The sequence below is a fragment of the Tupaia chinensis genome, unplaced genomic scaffold, assembly GCF_000334495.1.
Source record: "Tupaia chinensis unplaced genomic scaffold, TupChi_1.0 Scaffold000277_1, whole genome shotgun sequence".
NCBI classification, from domain to species: domain Eukaryota; kingdom Metazoa; phylum Chordata; class Mammalia; order Scandentia; family Tupaiidae; genus Tupaia; species Tupaia belangeri.
Window position 1 is genome coordinate 2,321,933 of NW_006159760.1, and position 7,691 is coordinate 2,329,623.

A 7,691-nucleotide genomic window follows, 5' to 3' on the forward strand; every position below is an offset into this window, starting at 1 on the left:
TCTTTCCCTTTGTCCTCTGCCACGTCCATGGACAACATTCTATTTAATTGCTGTCTGCCAGAACCAGGACAAGGACAAGACCAGAACCCTCAGTTGACCTCCAATAGACTGTCAAAGCCTTGTTCAGGCCTCTGGACTTGAGGACTGTCTCTTACTGCAGCACAGCCTAGGATCACAAATCACTTGGTAATGAGGCTATTGAGAAGAGGAGATACAGTGTATAACACTCACCTTCCTCTAGTCTCCTCTGGTGAATGACACCTATGGATTTTGACAGTTATTGACTAGACTACTTGGCAAAGGTGAGGTCAATACATTTCCATACCAGTGCATCATCAAGTACAGCTCCCTCTTTCCAATTGTAAAATACCTATTGAATATTTTTTTGGACTGAGAAGGTGCGAATGGAGCTCTATCTAATTCTTTTTCCATCAACGAGCAGACTGTCTTAAATAAGATGCTTGATTTCTTATGTCTAGGTCTTGGAATAAAAGTAGAAAGAATATCTGGTTTAGAAGACTCATGATAGTTTAGAAATAAAGACATGGGTAAAAATTTTTTTGGAAAGTTAAATAAACTTAGAATATTTTCATTTTAACTTTTTCTTAGCGAATAGCCTGGGCCAATCCTGGCGAGAGTCTTTGCACCCCAGCTGGAAAATTTCACCAGCTCACAGGAAATGGTGAGCCTCAGAAGCTTTTCACCTCAGGGCTGCTGAGACAGGAGATTGGAGGATTTAGGGAGCATATGCATAATGCATTTCAATATGCTTTTCATGTTAGTGATCTCATTTAGTCTTTCCATAATACTCATCCTTAAATATAATTTTTTTTTTCCCTATGAAGAAGTCTTTATAAGCAATGGAAGTTTACATTAGGTAAACTGACCAAAACCACACACTAACAAAAATTAATGGAATTTCAAATTCAACCCATTCTTTTTCCTGCTATAAACTGCCTTATCTTTTGCTCAACTAGACTCTTCCTTAAAGCATGTAGGGCTGACAAACTCTTACCCCATCTTAGGCACGGGCACTTTTCCAGAATGACTAAGCACAGGTGTGCAAGTGCATATGTAGCACGCATTGGCCATATCATTTAATTACACCTACCTGAAGATATTTAGTGCCTTTTCTGGTCTCTCTCGGTTGTCCACTTTTACTTCCCTTTCTTTAATTTTATTTTTTACTACCCTTTCTCTGTCTATCCTTTTTTTCCCTCTATATTTTCTCCATGTAGCACAATTTCTTTAGGAGTTTGGTGAGAGAAAAAATGAGTTAGGATTAGATCATTGGGTAGGCAAGTGAGGGAAAAAAATCTAGATCATTTTCGTTTTTCTTCTCTTCTGACCAACCAAAATGAACTAAGTGTGATTGATGGTAGCTTAGTGTTATTTCTGAAGGCCAAGTAGTTAAAAATCTGATAGATATACTTTTTAAAAATTCAATTTAAACAGAGTAGCCTCATCTCACACACTAGAGAAACTGAGTAGAATTATGTAATATTTATAATTAATATTCTTGATATAGACATTTTAAGCCTTGGCTATTTGGGCAAGGTTTACCACTGTATTTGTTTGAGAATTAATACATTAAACCTCAGTCCTCAACAAAGACAGTCAGAGGGTATATTCATATTCCTTGGTATATGGTTTGCAAAGAAAAGAAAAATCACATCTTAGTTCGCTAACTTAAATGTACTTCAGGATGTACTAGTCGAAAATTCCACATTAGTTGAATCACAACCTAAACAACATCATTGAGGATCAAAGCATTATTTTGTTTTATTTTGTTTTTCTTTTTCTCCCTTCTGCTTTAACATTTGTACTTCAGCGTTCACAGTAGTTGCCAGAGATCCACATATTTCATTCAGCCAAGTGTAGCAAAGTAGTACAGAAATAGAGACTGTATTGGTCTTTAACTTACTTTGTCTTTTTTTTTTTTTAATTGTCAGAGAGTATGTGCACTCATCAGTGAAAGACAGAGAGACAAGGAGAGAGAGAGAGAGAAAGAAAGCACCTTATTAGGGGTCATGGTCACACCACAATCCTTTCTCCACCAATTTGCTCTTCTGTCAAGGCTGGGTATGCACACACACTCACACACCAAATGTGTTCTTTAAGTTTCTGGGGCCAGGTCTGGAACTATTATTAGTCCTGCAGAATCTGACTCTCTTACTGCTAGGCCACCAAGTCAGCCACATATTTTTTAAAGTTTATATATTTTATGAGAGAGAGAAAGAAAAGCAACCCAGTAGAGTGCCATGCAGCCATCTCCCCCTAGCCTTTTCAGTCAATCAGGATCATGGTGGATACCTGGCATGTTCAGGATGACCAAAGAACTAAATTCTCACTTATCCATATGAATCAAATTTTGCTTGAGTAGAGAATTACTGCCATGCCACTCAACCGCCTGACTTTCTTTTTCTTTCTTAATTTTATTATTTTTTTCAGAGAGATTTTTGCTATAAGGTGCCTGTGTTTGCCAGAGAGACAGAGACAGAAAGCAAGAAATCACTCCCTGCCATCCCCCTCCCCCTCTTCTCCTCCAGTCTCCTCTCAGGGTTTTGGGCACACTGCAGACCTGAGATTTAAGCCTCTAGGTCAGGGACTCCAACTCCGGTTGACCACATGGGAGTCCAGTGATGTAACCATTATTCCATCTGCTGATCCCAACTGACTTTCTTTTTAAGAAGGAGACAGCCTCTCCTTGGAGTACTCTCTGCAGAACCCCTACCATCATGCTTAAAGAAGTATATTGATTCTTATCTATTCTTGAGGGTAAAATAGGGTCCCTTTCCCGAGAAGTATGTATATAAACTACACCAGATTCTGTAAACAAGGAAAAAGGCAAGTATCCACTGTGTACATAAGCAACAATGCCTGCTGCAGCGTCTAAATTGATTTCCATAGTAGAATTTCATTTTTCTCCTTTTTTTGCTGGCAGAGTCTAGAATCGATGTGTGGAAATGGCACCCCGCAACCAGAAAGGAAAGAAGGAAGAACAGGTCATTAGCCTTGGACCTCAGGTGGCGGAAAGAGAATGTCTTTAGTGTCTGCCACGTCTTTTCATCTTTCAATAATACCTTCATCCATGTCACTGAACCTTCTGGTAAGAACACCAGCTGTCGTTATGACTGGTGGGATGAAAGTGAAGGCTGACTGAGGTGAATCCTCGCCCAACGCGGCCATGCTGGCTGCCCAGGATGAGACCCAGAGGTGCAAGGAGCTGAGCATCACTGCCCTACACTTAAACTCTGGGCCTCAGGGGAAACAGGACCAAGACCCAAGACCCCAGGCCCCAGGGCCCAGTCAGCCCTCAGAGCCCTCGACTGCTTGGGTGTGAAGATTGGGAAGATTGAGAATGTCACCCTCATTCCCTCCGACAGCACCCACAGGAAGGGAGGTCGCTGTGGTCATTATCTGTAAACAGGACTGCTCAGATTACTGTTTTCTGTTAATAAATTGCCTTCACGTTAAAAACAAAAAAAGATTTTGATTTTCTATTGCCAATCCTGCATAAACCCATGAGAGTATATAAATGTAGTATTTATTTGCATAAGAGAGAAAAAAGTGATATTTTACATTATTAGATTCCACACATGGGATATGGCTTGTGAAACATTAGTAATGAATTTGAGAAAATACATTTTGCTTTAGGTGTAAAGAACATAATAAATTACTTGTATTCATTCCATTTCTTCTAATTATTTTTCATTAACTTTATTTTTGTTTGTTTTTCTTCTCTCTTTATAAAGAATATTTTCTTTTTTAAAGCTTTCTTATTGATTTCCTATTTACTTATTTTAATTGTTTTGTAAAGAAAAAAAACAGAGATTTTTTTATTTCAGAAGAAAACTTCACATTCTGTTGTCTGCTCAATATTTTCATCTTTAATTCAGAGATAACATTTTTTCCATTTTGCAGCCCCTACATAGCAATATCATTATCATCATATGTTTAACTCTTTCACATTCATTCATCATGGGTACATATTACCAAAACAGTTTGTGATATGGAGAAAAATCATTTTGAGTAAGTAGATGCATATGTGTGTGCTATTATCAGGGGGGACAGTTGTTGGTGAAGACCCAGACCCTTTAGACTGGAGGGTAGCATTCAGAAGATGTTCAAGTTGCCTTAGGAAACAACGAAGGAAAGGAAACATTAGTCAAGAGTGAAAGGCACCATCTGTCCTCTGGTACCTAGACACAACAGGGAGTAGTGGGCCTAATAGCTGTCTTCACGTACCCGCTGTGTGGAGGTATTGGAGGACATATGGCATATTTCACCCTGAACTGTGAATTTCCTGAAACATCTGTAATGCTCTTTTAATGTAGTTTGTATAGACCATTATGTATAAGCAGAGATGTTTAAAGCATCCCCTTTTTACCAACTCACAGTAATCAAAGATATTTATAAATTGTTACTGTATGCTTCTATTAAATTTTCCATTGTAAAAATGATCTATCCAACCTCTTCCTTCTCCTCTCTCCTTTGCAGAAATTTATTATTTCCACTCTCCATTTCTTGCTCCCATTTCCTCTTCTTGTTCTCTTTTCTCAAGTTAACCAAGAACACAACTGAGAGAAAGGAGTGAAATTGTTTCAAGTTGTTTATGAAGTAATTGTTTGCATATCAAAACTGGTTACTTGCATTTTTATTTTTAAAATCCAAGACTTAATACAATTTGGAACTCTCAATCTCAAGTTTGGGATTTTGAACATATTAGCAAAAGTTATCAGCTGCGGGAATGATCTCCTAAAGGGTCAGTTTTTTTGTTTGTTTGTTTTTCCTTTAGGAATATTGTATGCTTGTTCTGAATTCAATATAACCAGTGCTGATTTGCAACCTGTGACTTAGAAACAGTTTAACAGGATCTTTAGATTAAAATAATAAAACATATCCCAATGCAGACAATAAGAAAAACAAATCTGGATGCAAGTTTAGTGAAGAGTAATTTATGATAAAATTATATAAATCTATGATCAAGGAAAGATTTATTTTCAGGGAGCCATGTTTGATGTGAAATTAATTTGGCATAGGTGTGCTGGCTAAAAAAATAGTTCACCTAAAAATCAATGAAGATGATTAATAGAGCAAGTAAGACCTAAATGACACCGTTTTTGAGAGCATTTTACTTCTTAAGACTGTTGGGGAAGAATAAAAATTTATAGCGCTAAATAAGGATTCAAATAATTGCTTATTTGAATGAATAATGACTTAAAATTTAAAAAGGAAATACTAGTATGTAATAGACCACAAACACTGTGTCTTCACAGGAGCACATTATGCTTTGAATCATAATAAATCACATGATTACCTCATTTTAAATTATTAGCATAACAAATACATACATATATGCTTAATATTACATATATTTGTATATATCTTACATATATATATATATGTTTGTGGTTTTGAAAATACACTTCTCGTATTTTTCTTGGTTGTAGTACTGGGTAAAGGTAGCTTTTATTCCTTCTTAAAGATTCAGGAACTGATATGAACACACAAAGGTGTCAGACTAAGTTGTTAACAAAAGCCACAAATTCCCATCTCAGAGGTCTTTGCTTTCAATAATGAATAAAGCTCGATAGACAACAATTAGGCTAAAAAATATTTCCAGGGGCCAGCAGTTAGTGTAATGGCTATGTCGCTGGGCTCCCATGTAGTAAACTGCAGTTCCCGTCCAGGACCCAGTGACTTAAAACTCAGACCTGGCACGGGTGCGTGGATGCCCAAGATCCCAAGAGGAGAATGGAGAAGAAGGGATTGCGGAGTGGCCATCTCCCCTCTCAGGTGATTCCTCGCTTTCTGTCTCTCTGTCTCCCTTTGTCTGTCTGGCGAGCACACGTCCCCTATAGCAAAAACCTCTCCAAAAAAAAAAAAAAAAAAATTCCAGAGTATGGCCAGCAGGTGTCATGGTGATTAAGGCACTGAAATACCACACAGCCAATGATGGTTCGTGTCTCAGATCTATTAGTTTGAAATTGACACCAGGTGCATGTGTGTGTGCACACCCAAAATCCTGAGAGGAAACTAGAGGGGAAGAGGTTGAGGAGGGGCCATCCCCAGAGGGTGATTTCTTACTTTCCCTTTCTCTGTCTCTCTTTGGTGAGCACATACACCATATGATAAAAATATTTTTAAAAATTAAATTAAATTTAAAAAGTAAGAAAGAAAAAGGAAAACTTCTAGGCATTTTCCTTAATTAAAAAATAATCTTGGACTACACAATAAGTCTTTACTACATGTAAGTGTGTTAAATTGATTTTACAGAGTGAACTATCATTAAATGTCTGCTACTTGGATTTATGACATTGTATAAGAAAAGTTTAATTTTTCTCAATTTCTGACAAGAAAAGATTAACCAAGTAAAACTAAGCAAAAGAAATATGATATGGTATACTTGTTTAGCCTAACCATTTCTAAAGGTTTGTGCAAGATCATTAGGATTATTAAATTTCTCCTACTCATTAAAGCAGGACCAACTTATCTGTATTTATTACTCAATCTCTTGTTACATTAAAAATATTTATTTTAAAGTATTTCATAATTCTTAATAATAATAATGTTCCTTCTTTTCTTAACTAGACTATGCAGAGATTTTTTTCCTCCAAATTTCATCAAGACTGTAGTCACTTACAAAATTGACAGTGGTTTTGAAGAGCATATATGACACTCAAGGTGAAAAAGACTGACATGACACTTGGTTCCCTCAACCCTGTTCTTGCTTAGTTAGCTACATCAACAGTAGGCAAGTGATTTAATTTCTCTACTCCTAACTAAGTACAAAATGAAAGTGTGCATCTAGAGCATTTATATGCATACAAACCACTTAGAATTTTGTTAAAAATGTACACTCTGACTCAGTATGTCTAGGTTGGACTGAAATTTTGCATTTCTTAAAATCTCCCAGGTCAGGCTCATGTTTCTGGCCCACTTTCAGCAAAAAGGCCCATCTTAGTTTCTCATTTTCCCTGGCTATACCATAGCATGAACTTAGAAAAAATTAAAAATACCAAAACCTTCATCTCATCCCACATGGTTGAATAAAATTATCAATGTGGGAGCCAGGCATCAATAAGTTAAGTTACCCGGGTTATTCAAATATGAAGTCAGAATTGAGATTATACCCGATTTCTGTTCAAGCTCCATGATGACCTCAATAGATAAGATATACTCGTTCATTGAGAAATCATGTGTCTGTAAAATGGGACAACCTGTCATCTATAAGAGATTGGATAAGAACATGGAATTTTTTTTTTAGATAGTGAATTTTCATTACATTTCTTACTGAAAGGAGGAAAATAAGAGAACTGAAAAATGTAATTGAATATCTCTGAGAGTACCAAAGGGAGATTAAGAATCCACTTAAAATGGTGTCCCTTGGTGCAAAGATTGTAACATGAGGCAAAGAAAAGACCAAGGTCAAGGCCACATTTAATTAATCATGGGAAAAGACACATGTAATTAACAGCTGTGTGGGATAAATATCCATGTCTGTGTGCTTGTAAAGGTGAAACAGATCTGCTTGAGTGTAGGCCTACAGACACAGGAAATTTTCAGTTATTCTAAGTTGAGCTAACCAATCCTTTGGTCCCATTGGGCACAGAGTGTCTATAGACCAGAAGGGATGTATTACAACCAACCCCTCCTCTCCTTCTCTCCTCGCTCTCCTCTTCCTCCTG

General features: G+C 37.0%; 1 pseudogene; it reads left to right on the top strand.

Annotated features, from left to right (window-relative positions):
- The first annotated feature begins 2,966 nt into the window (after window positions 1-2,966).
- On the top strand, window positions 2,967-3,426 carry LOC102473683 (40S ribosomal protein S14 pseudogene; annotated as a pseudogene).
- Window positions 3,427-7,691: the final 4,265 nt, after the last annotated feature.